We start from the raw sequence: 11,918 nt of genomic DNA, 5'->3' as shown, positions 1-11,918 counted from the left end.
CTCGCAAAAAACTCAACAGTAAAAAAACAACAGTTTTGGCCGGGCGCGGTGGCTCATGCCTGTAATCCTAGCAGTTTGGGAGGCCGAGGCGGGCAGATTGCCTGAGGCTGGGAGTTCGAGACCAGCCTGGCCAGCATGGTGACATCCCGTCTGTAATAAAAATATAAACATTAGCCGGGCGTCGCGGCAGACTCCTGTAATCCCAGCTACTCGGGAAGCCGAGGCAGGAGAATCTCTTGAACCCGGGAGACGGAGGTTGCAATGAGCCCAGATCAAGCCACTGCACTCCTGCCTGGACAACAGAGCAAGACTCCGTCTCAAAAACAAAAGCAAAAACAAAACAGTCCTAATACAGCATGAACAAAAGATTTGAAAAACATTCTGTGCTCACTTCCGCAGCACATGTATTAAAAAATCGGAACAATACAGAGATTAGCACGGGCCCTGCGCAAAGATGACATGCAAATTCATGAAGTGTTGCATATTTTTAAAACATTAAACAAAATTTAAAAAAGAAAACAAACATTTCACTGAGGAGGATATACAGATGGCAAACAAGCATACAAAAAGATGTTTAACACTATTAGCCATTTGAGAAATGCAAATAAAAACCACAATGAAATATCGCTGTACACCTATTAGAATGGCTAAAATAACAAAGTGACAACAACAAATTCTGACAAGGATGCCGAGAAACTGGATCTCTCATCCTCTGCTGATGGAAATGTAAAGTGAGGTATAGCCACCTGGAAAGCAGTAGTAGTTTCTTTTCTTTTCTTTCTTTTTTTTTTGATACGGAGTCTCGCTCTTTTGCCCAGGCTGGACTGCAGTTTCATGGTCTCGGCTCACTGCAACCTCTGCCTCCCAGGCTCAAGCGATTCTCCTGCCTCAGCCTCCCGAGGAGCTGGGATTACAGGAACCCGCCACCATGCCTGACTAATTTTTGTATTTTTATTAGAGACGAGTTTCACCATGTTGGCCAGGCTGGTCTCAAACTCCTGACCTCAGGTGATCCGCCCGCCTTGGCCTCCCAAAGTGCTGGGATTACAGGCGTGAGCCACTACGCCTGGTTGCAGCAACAGTTTCTTAAAAAGCTAAACAGGTAACCACCACCATACCATGTGATCCAGCAATTTCACTCTTGGGCATTTAGCTGAGAGAAATGAAGACTTATGTTCACACAAAGACTCTGATATGAATGTTCAGAGCAGCTTTATTTATAATAGGCAGAAACTGAAAACAATCCAGATGTCTTTCAATGGATGAATGGGTAAACTGTGATATATTCATACTGTGGAATACTACTTGGTAATAAAAAGAAAGGGTCTATTTATTATTACATATCACAACCTGTATGAATCTCCAGATTATTATGCTGAATTTTAAGTCAATGCTGAAAAGCTACCCCTTGGCCAGGCGCGGTGGCTCACGCCTGTAATCCCAGCACTTTGGGAGGCCTAGGCAGGTGGATCACTTGAGGTCAAGAGTTCGAGACCAGCCTGGCCAACATGGGGAAAGCCCATTTCTACTAAAAATACAAAAATTAGCTGGGCATGGTGGCGCATGACTGTAATCCCAGCTACTCGGGAGGCTGAGGCAGGAGAATTGCTTGAACCCAGGAGGTGGAGGTTGCAGTGAGCTGAGATCATAACACTGCACTCCAGCCGGGTGATAGAGTGAGACTCTGTCTCAAATAAATAAATAAATAGTTACCTCCTGCATGATATAACATTTTTGAAAAGACAAAATTATAGAAACAGAAAACACAAGTGGTTGTCAGGGGTTAAGGAGAGAATGGGGGCAGGAGACAGATGAACTGTGGCTATTAAAGGGCAACATGGGCCAGGCCCAGTGGCTCACACCTGTAATCCCAACGCTTTTGGAGGCTGAGGCAGGTGGATCACCTGAGGTCAGGAGTTTGAGACCAGCCTGGCCAACATGGTGAAACCTGGTCTCTTGCAAAATATAATGATCTTTGAGCATTTACAATATGTAAACATCTGTCTCAAATAAACAAATAGTTACCTCCTGCAAGATATAACATTTTTGAAAGGACAAAATTATAGAAATAGAAAACAGTAGTGATTGTCAGGGGTTAAAAAATATAAAAATTAGCTGGGCATGGTGATGTGCACCTGTAATTCCACCTACTTGGGAGGCTGAGGCAGGAGAGTCACTTGAACCCAGGAGGGGGAGTTTGCAGGGAGCCGAGATTACACCACTGCACTCCAGCCTGGGCGACAGAGCAAGACTCCATTTCAAAAAAATAATAATAATAAATAATAAATAAAAGTTAATAAATAAAAATTTAAAAATAAATTATCTGGGTATAGTAGTGCACGCCTGTAGTCCCAGCTTCTCGGGAAGCCGAGGTGGGAGGATTGATTGAATCCAGGAGTCCGAGGCTGCAGTAAGCTGTGATTGTGCCACTGCACTCCAGCCTGGGTGACAGAGTGAGTCTCTGTCTCCAACAAAATAAAATAAAGAGAGAGAATGATTGTTAAATGTAATATGGCCTCCTAGAGTGAATACTGGTACAATAGAATTGCCAGAGGCGTTCTAACCAGACAGACTCCATCCTGAGTGAGGGCTAGGAAAATGAGGCTGGAACTTGCTGGGCTGCTGTACCAGAAAGGTATTCCTAGCCTCTAGGTGTTTAGTAAGGGAACAAATTGATAATGTTTACTAGACAGACCCAGACTTGGGAGTGTCCTGATATCCCAATATCTTGAGAACAAAGGCATTCCTAATTTTGCTTTAAAGATAATAATATCGATTCTTGCAAAATACAGTAATTAAGAAAATTAATCCTTTATCACAAACCCTTGAGCACAGCACATCTTCCCATGATCTTTTTTTATTCTATATATACAAGTATTGTACTTAGGGTGGATGCGTTCTTCCTCTTACTTTCGGGAACGTTCTACTCTGTCTATGGAATAGCTGTACTTTCACTACTTTACTTTCTTAATGAACTTGCTTCTACTTTGCTCTGTGAACTCACCCTGAAATCTTTCTTGTGCGAGATCCAAGAATCCTCTCTTGGGGTCTGGATCGGGACCCCCTTCCTGTAACAAAATGACATTAGTGAAAAATAACAATAACAATGAAGTCTCTAGATCTCTGTGTACCAATATGGAAAGATGTTTATATATTGTAACTTCTCAAAGATCATTATATTTTGCAAGGTCCTGTTTGTGTGAAAAAATGGAGGGGTAAGCCAGGTGCAGTGGCTCACGCCTGTAATCCCAGCACTTTGGGAGGCTGAGGCAGGTGGATCACCTGAGCTCAGGAATTCGAGACCAGCCTGGCTAACATGGCAAAACCCTGTCTCTACTAAAAATACAAAAATGAGCTGGACATGGTGGCACACACCTGTAATCCCAGCTACTCAGGAGGCTGAGGTAGGAGAATCGCTTGAACCCGGGAGGTGGAGGATGCAGTGAGCCGAGATTGTGCCACTACCGTTCAGCCTGGGCGACAGAGCTAGACTCTGTCTCAAAAATAGTAATAATTTAAAAAATGGATGGATAAGCAGGTCATGGTGGCTCACATCTATAATCCCAGCACTTTGAGAGGCCGAGGTGGGAGGATTGCTTCAGCTCAGGAGTTTGAGACCAGCCTGGGCAACATAGTAAGACCCCATCTCTATATTTAAAAAAAATGGATGGGTACATGCGTAGGTTTATGCAGAGAAACATGTATTATACATAATTATTTCAATCAAACTTTTCTAGAAGGAAACAGTGATTTCCTCTAATAGGGAGTGCAAATGGGAAACAGACAGGAAAACCTTAGTTTTTTTTGAGGCAGACTCACTCTGTCACTCAGGTTGGAGTGCATTGGCACGCTCTTGGCTCACTGCAATCTCTGCCTCCCAGGTTCCAGCTATTCTCCTGCCTCAGCCTCCCAAGTAGCTGGAATTACAAGAGTGTGCCACCATGCCTGGCTGATTTTTGTATTTTTAGTAGAGACAGGGTTTCACCATGTTAGCCAGGCTGGTCTTGAACTCCTGACCTCAGGTGATCCGCCCCCACTTGGCCTCCCAAAGTGCTGAGATTACAGACGTGAGCCACCGCACCCGGCCAGAAAACTTACTTTTTGCTTGACACACTACTGTTCAGTTTATGTTTTTTTAGTACCATGAGCATATATTACAACTATAATTTTTTTTTTTTTTAGATGGGGTCGCCCTCTGTTGCCAGGCTGAAGTACAGTGGCTCAATCATAGCTCACTGCAACCTCAAATTCCTGGGCCCAAACCATCCTTCCACCATAGCTTCCCAAGTAGCTGGGACTACAGGCAGGTGCCACCATGCCCAGTGATTTTTTAATTTTTGTTTTTGTAGAGATAGGGCCTTGCTCTGTCGCTCAGGTTGGTCTTGAACTCTTGGCTTCAAGTAATCCTCTCACCTCAGCCTCCCAAAGTGCTGGGATTACAGGCATGAGCCACTGGACCCAGTGACATTTATAATTTTTAAAACTATAATTACAATGCTGTCATTATTTAGGTTCGAGCAAATCTAATTGTGTCTTCCTTATTTTTTATTTTTATTTTTATTTTTTGAGATGGAGTCTTGCTTTGTCGCCAGGCTGGAGTGCAGTGGCACAATCCTGGCTCACTGCAACCTCTGCCTCCCAGGTTCAAGCGATTCTCCTGCCTCAGCCTCCCGAGTAGCTGGGATTACAGGTGTGTGCCACTACGCCCAGCTAATTTTTTTGGTACTTTTAATAGAGACAGGGTTTCACCATGTTGGCCAGGATGGTCTTGATCTCTTGACCTTGTGATCCGCCCGCCTCAGCCTCCCAAAGTGCTGGGATTACAGGCGTGAGCCACCACGCCCGGCCTTGTGTCTTCCTTAAAACAAAAGATATGTTAGGGCATGATTGCTTTTTATTATGGGAGTATTTCCTTTATCAAATGACTAATAATAGGTTTATTTAAAAATGCCTTATATTGTGATTTAATTTGTAAAAGTGTGCCACTTTCTCCATCTTTTTTTATTCATCTCTAAAAATTTACTTATCCTGGCAGGGCACAGTGGCTCTCGCGTGTAATCCCAGCAATTTGGGAGGCCGAGGCGGGTGGATCACTAGGTCAAGAGATCGAGACCATCCTGGCCAACATGGTGAAACCCCGTCTCTACTAAAAATACAAAAAAAATTAGCTTGGCATGGTGGCGCGTGCCTGTAGTTCCAGCTACTCTGGAGGCTGAGGCAGGAGAATTGCTTGAACCCAGGAGGCGGGGGTTGCGGTGAGCCGAGATGGCACCACTGTGCTCCAGCCTGGGCAACAGAGACTCCATCTAAAAAAAAAAAAAAATTTTACTTATCCCGCCTGGGTGCGGTGTGCAGTGGCTCACGCTTGTAGTCCAAACTTCTCAGGAGGGTGAGGTGGGTGTATAACTTGAGCCCAGGAGGCAGAGGCTGCAGTGAGCCGAGATCTGGGTGGATAACTTGAGCCCAGGAGGTAGAGGCTGCAGTGAGCTGAGATCGCGCCACTGCACTTTGGCTTGGGTGACAGAGCGAGACCATGTCTCCAAAACGAAAAAGAAAATCTGCATTATCCTTTTAAGATCAGCTCAAAAACCTCCTCCTCCAGTATGAATAACCCTAGAAACAGGGTGGTTTCTTTCCTTTGGACTCCCATAGCCATTCTTTCTGCTGCTTTTATGATATGTTCTAGCATATTTAGTAATGTGTTTCATCTCTTCTACTAAATTGTATCCACCTTGAGAGGGTAGATTATGTTTTATTAATCTTTGTATCTCCCACAATATAAAGCCCAGTGCCTTGGTGCTTGTATTAGTTTTCTGTTGCTGCTGTAACTAAAACTGCCAAGTTAGTGACTTAAAAACAACACAAATTTAGTATCTTTTTTTTTTTGAGATGGAGTTTTACTCTGTCGCCCAGGCTGGAGTGCAGTGGCGTGATCTCAGCTCACTGCAACCTCTGCCTTCCTGGTTCAAGCGATTCTTCTGCCTCAGCCTCCCAAGTAGCTGGGATTACAGGTGCCTGCCAGCACGGCCAGCTAATTTTTGTATTTTTAGTAGAGACGGGGTTTCACCATGTTGGTCAGGCTAGTCTCAAACTCCTGACCTCAGGTGATCCACCCGCCTCAGCCTCCCAAAGTGCTGGGATTACAGGCACGAGCCACTGCGCCTGGCCGCAAATTTAGTATCTTACAGCTCTGGAGGTTAAAAATCTGAAATGGTCTCCTTGAAGTCTGGATATTTAGTTAAAAAAAAAAAATCAAAAATCTGAAATGGGTCTCACAGAGCTAAAATCAAGCAGTAGGCAGAGATGTGTTCCTTCTGGAGGCTCCAGGGCAGGCCTTTTTCATTATCTAGAGACTGCCTACATTCCTTGGCTCATAGCCACGTCACTCTGACCTCTGCTTTCATCATTGTCACACCTTCTTTGACTCTGACCCTCCTGCCTCCCTCTTTTTTTTTTTTTTTTGGAGACAGAATCTTGCTCTGTCGCCCAGGCTGGAGTGCAGTGGTGCGATCTCGGCTCACTGCAAGCTCCGCCTCCTGGGTTCACGCCATTCTCCTGCCTCAGCTTCCCAAGTAGCCAGGACTACAGGCACCCACCACCACTCCCGGCTAATTTTTTGTATTTTTAGTAGAGACGGGGTTTCTCCGTGTTAGCCGGGCTGGTCTCAATCTCCTGACCTCATGATCTGCCTGCCTCGGTCTACCAATGTCCTGCCTCCCTCTTATAAGAACTTTGTGATTCCAATGGGCCCACCTGAATAATCCAAGATAATCTCTCCATCTCAAGATTTTTTTTTTTTTTTTGAGACAGGGTCTCACTCTGTTACCCAGGCTGGAGTGCACTGTCACCGTCTCTGCTCACTGCAACCTCCGCCTCCTACTACATTAAGGAACCAAGCTCAGAGTGACAGAATAGTTCCTCCTGTTTACTCCCACATTCATTGTTTTGTGTTGTTACTTCTGCTGATATTATTTGTAGACTTTGTATGGTGTTTGCCCAAACTCAAAGCTGAGCCTATATCATGGGTTGGTAAGGGTGCCCTTTAAATGTAGTCCCTGCATCTAAGCCTGAGGCGCAGTCAACTCAGAAGCAAAGCAGCAGTTTACAGACCTTATTTTTTTGGTATAAATCCAGTCATTCTTCAGTTATTCAGGCTTCATAATTTTTGCTATACCTGAGTACTCTTTGACATATTTACCTAATTTTTCTTTTTCTTTTTCTTTTTTTTTTTAAGAGATGAGGTCTTGCTGTGTTACCCAGGCTGGTCTCAAACTCCTGGCCTCAAGCAATCCTCGCAGTTCAGCCTCCCAAAGTGCTGGGATGCCTAGTTTTTCTTAACAAATTTTTGTAACTATAGGTTACAATTCGCATTTACTTAGCTTCAGTGAAAACACAGGTTAAATTTGTTATATTTTTTCCAATGCTGATTAAAATAATCACATAACTACCAAAATAAGTACTCCATCTGAAATCTTCTGACTGTTTGGGATATGCTGGTACTGACAGATTGTAGCCTACTGGAATCTGTAGTCATTAGCCAAATCATGGCAGAGGCAAATGCAGATTTTTTTTTTTTTTTTTTTTTTTTGAGACAGAGCGTAGCTCTGTCCCCTAGGCTAGAGTGCAATGGCACAATCTCCGCTCACTGCAACCTCCACCTCCCGGGTTCAAGCAATTCTCGTGCCTCAGCCTCCCAAGTAGCTGAGATTACAGGCACCCACCACCATGCCTGGCTAATTTTTTGTATTTTTAGTAGAGACAGAGTTTCGCCATGTTAGCCAGGCTGGTCTCAAACTCCCGACCTCAGGTGATCTGCCTGCCTCGGCCTCCCAAAGTGTTGGGATTACAGGCGTGAGCCACCTCACCCAGCTAGATCTTGTTTTCAATGTAAAATTCTAAATAGTGGGACTGCTGAAGTCTGTGACTAGCCCCATAAGTATTTTCAGTTGTTGCTGGTGACGATTATTTTTGATTAACTACTAGGATTTGGGGGAAAAAATATCTCCTAGAACCACCACTATGCCACTTTCCTGCCTGTCCCCATTGAAACACTTGAAGCGATGCCTAAGTCGCTGGTACTTTCTGATACTATCTCCTAGAAGGTCTTTGAGTCTTCCCTAAAGAGAGAAAAGAGTCAAGGGGTAGTGCCCTTTCATTTTTATTTTCCTTTAAAATTTTGGGCTTAGCCTTGATCTCAATGAAAGAAACGATAAATTACAATATCATTTAATATGCTTTGTAAGGAAGCTATTACGTCAAGTACTTCAAATTTTCAGAGTATTCACCATTACTTTGTTATCCTCCACTGCACTCCAGCCTGGGCGACAGAGTGAGACCCTGTCCCAAAAAATAAAACACAATAAAACAGAATAAAATAAATAAAAAGAAGGGGTGAGGAATATGTACAGTCTGGTGATATCAGGATTAAAGGAAACGGATTGGTGAAGAAAAACTTCATTATAACTTATCAGGCTTGTGATTTTTTTTCTTTCAACATCTTCTTTTTTAGTTTCCGAAATACAAATCAAAATACATTTTTGTTACATATCATTTTAACAAGCTTAACATTCTTTTCAATACAAGATGACTCAATATAGGTATTTTTAAAAAGCCATGCATTTTATTTTAGAGTAAACAGCTCATCAAAAAAATACGTGGGTACATGGGCTATTGTTGTTTACTGTTTTAGAGCACACCCTCCAACTTAACATTTGGTCCACTAAAATATGTAAATGTCCGTCTGGGCACGGTGGCTCACTCCTGTAATCCCAGCACTTTGGGAGACCAAGGCAGGTGGATCACCTGAAGTCAGGAGTTCAAGACCAGCCTGGCCAACATGGTGAAACCCCGTCTCTACTAAAAATACAAAAAAGAATTAGCCAGGCATGGTGGCACACGCCTGTAGTCCCAGCTACCCAGGAGGCTGAGGCAGGAGAATCACTTGAACCCGGGAGGCAGAGGTTGCAGTGAGCTGAGATCATGCCATTGCACTCCAGCCTGGATGACAAGAGTGAAACTCTGTCTAAAAAAAAAAAAAAAAATAGAAAAAGAAATGTTCCTCCTATCACAAAAATAAATTAAATCTCATGGCTGAACAAAACAGAAATGTGGCTGGGCATGGTGGCTCACATCTGTAATTCCAGCACTTTGGGAGGCCGAGGCTGGCAGATCACCAGGTCAGGAGTTCAAGACCAGCCTGACCAACGTGGTGAAAAACCCTCTCTACTAAAAATACAAAAATTAGCCAGGCGTGGTGGCATGTGCCTATAATTCCAGCTACTCAAGAAGCTGAGCAAGATAATTGCTTGAACCCGGGAGGCAGAGGTTGCAGTGAGCCGAGATTGCGCCACTGCCCTCCTGCCTGGGTGACAGAGCGAGACTCCGTCTCAAAAAAAAAAAAAAAAAAAAAAAAACCAAACAACAACAACAACAATTTTTAGGCTGGGCGCGGTGGCTCATACCTGTAATCCCAGCACTTTGGAAGGCCGAGGCGGGCGGATCACCTGAGGTCAGGAGTTCGAGACCAGCCTGACCAATGTGATGAAACCCCTTCTCTTCTAAAAATACAAAAATTAGCCAGGCGTGGTGGCATGCGTCTGTTATCCCGGCTACTCAGGAGGCTGAGACAGGAGAATTGCTTGAACCCAGGAGGCAGAAGTTGCAATGAGCCGAGATTGTGCCATTGCACTCTAGCCTGGGCAACAAAAGTGAAAATCCATCTCAAAAACAAAACAAAACAAAAACAAACAAATAAACAAAAAAACAGAAATGTTGGCATAGGCCTGAGGAAGCTTGAAAAACAAGTTAGGATGTTTTAACTATATGGAGGCACATTACAGAATCCACATAGAAACATCTGGTAGAACAACTGGCTTATTTCTATTGGAGCGGTTCTGTTTCAGAAAGGGATATAAGGTACATGGGAGGGTGCTGAAAACTCACAACAGCCACAGAATTAGTTATTCAAAATTAACCAGAATTCAATATACAAGAATATATGACAGCAGTAGAACAATCTCAAGAGTTATTTGATGCCTGGAAAGCAAAGCTGTAAGCTTAGAACAAGTAACTCAGCAGGAACAACGGTCAACATGTTTATACGACTTTGAAGGTGAGAAAACTTTATCATTCATAGATGATGTCTTGTGCACAAGTACATTAGTTTCCAGGACACTGGGAACAACAACACAACATAAAAAGTAAGAATAGGGCCGGGCACGGTGGCTCATGCCTGTAATCCCAGCACTTTGGGAGGCCAAGGCAGCCGGATCACTTGAGGTCAGGAGTTTGAGACCAGCCTGGCCAAGATGGTGAAAGCCCGTCTCTACTGAAAATACAAAAAGTAGCCGGGCATGGTGGCACATGCCTGTAATCCCAGCTACTCAGAGGGCTGAGGCAGGAGAATTGCTTGAACCCGGGAGGCAGAGGTTGCAGTGAGCCAAGATCACACCATTGCACTCCAGCCTGGGTGACGGAGTGAGACTCCGTCTCAAAAAAAAAAAACAAAAAAAAAACGGTAAGAATAAATCCAAGCTGTTTAACCTTCCACCATTCACTTGAGTATTAAACGTAGGCCACCTCTGGCCGCTTGCAGTGGTGTCTTTTCTTCTTTATTCTCAATGTAAATACTTGCTCCTTGGGACACTTGCTCCTTCTTCCACTCTCTCCTCATCACAGGCTGAGTGTAGAGGAGTGTTACCCTCAGTGTCTTGGATGTTTGTGGATGTTCTGTAGTACAGAAGGATAGGAATCATCTTCAAGTTACCCTTGGCTGCTGCCCGGTGCATTGCTGTAGCCTCACAATGGTCCTCAGCATGTGGATCAACCCCGCCTTCTAGTAACTTGACAACAATCTCATTCCTGTTTTTGGAAGCTGTATAATGTAGGGGAGTACAGCCATTTTGACTGACAGCATTTACTTGAGCACATTTTCCCAGAAGGGCTTTTACAATCTCATCCCGCCCAGCGGAAGCCACAGTACGAAGAGGAGACCAACCTGTATCGCCTTTATCACTCACTGGCACTCCAAGTTGCAACACAAATTCAACAATTTCTGCATGTCTGGCTGAGCATGCCCAGTGCAATGCAGTTCTGCTGTTCTAGTCAGTTCTACTAGATAGGAATTTATCTGCCAGAATACTCTCCTTCAACTCTTCCAGCTTCCTCTGTAGGCCAGGTTGCAGACCATTAGGTTAGACACACACCCCTCCATTTTGCTTTCCCAGGAACTTGTGATATTATTTGTGTGTGTGTGTGTGTGTGTGTGTGTGTGTGTGTGTGTGAGTTATTTATTTATTTTTAGAGATGAGGGCTCACTATGTTACCCAGGCTGGTCTAGAACTCCTGAGCTCAAGTGATCCTCCCACTTCAGCCTCCCAAAGTGCTATAGGATTATAGTCATGAGCCACAGCACCTGGCCAATATATGTGTTTTCATCCATGGTTCGTGACTCATAACTCCCATAGCCCATGTCACAGTAAACAGAATCTCTCTCTTTGACCTTCTCTTGCCCTTCTTTCACCTGCCTGATGCAGGATTCTAATCTAATTGTGACTCATAAAACTCTCCATTCCAGAGGAAGTTCTGCCTCATTACCTGGAGGTAAGAATGCTGCACTGAAGAGCCAAGAAGAATCTGAACAGACAGGACTTGCTGGGTTTAGATCATTCCCTTTTTGTCCAATCACATTTCAACATGGTTGTCCATGCTTCAGTCATGCCTGTCCAAGAAGTCTTCATAAAAGGCCCAAGAGGACAGGGTTCAGGGAGTTTTGGAGACCTGAACACATGGAGGCTGACAGGAAGGTGAATAAGAACTCATTCAACAGCCAGGCGCCGTGGCTCATGCCTGTAATCCCAGCACTTTCGGAGGCCCAGGCGGGTGGATCACCTGAGGTGGGGGTTCGAGACCAGCCTGAC

The 11,918-nt window shown here is 44.3% G+C and overlaps 1 non-coding gene and 1 pseudogene across 1 annotated transcript; one reads left to right on the top strand and one right to left on the bottom strand.

The window, feature by feature from the left end:
* The first annotated feature begins 383 nt into the window (after window positions 1-383).
* Window positions 384-489, top strand: LOC112439381 (U6 spliceosomal RNA). The gene has a single exon (XR_003027677.1). It is a non-coding gene; the product is annotated as a U6 spliceosomal RNA (small nuclear RNA).
* Window positions 490-5,955: 5,466 nt separating this feature from the next.
* LOC100996128 (26S proteasome non-ATPase regulatory subunit 10-like) lies at window positions 5,956-11,212 on the bottom strand (annotated as a pseudogene).
* Between the last annotated feature and the right edge of the window lie 706 nt (window positions 11,213-11,918).

This window comes from Pan paniscus, chromosome 2 (assembly GCF_029289425.2).
Source record: "Pan paniscus chromosome 2, NHGRI_mPanPan1-v2.0_pri, whole genome shotgun sequence".
In the NCBI taxonomy this organism is placed as follows: Eukaryota; Metazoa; Chordata; class Mammalia; order Primates; family Hominidae; genus Pan; species Pan paniscus.
This window is presented reverse-complemented; position numbering and strand designations above follow the sequence as displayed.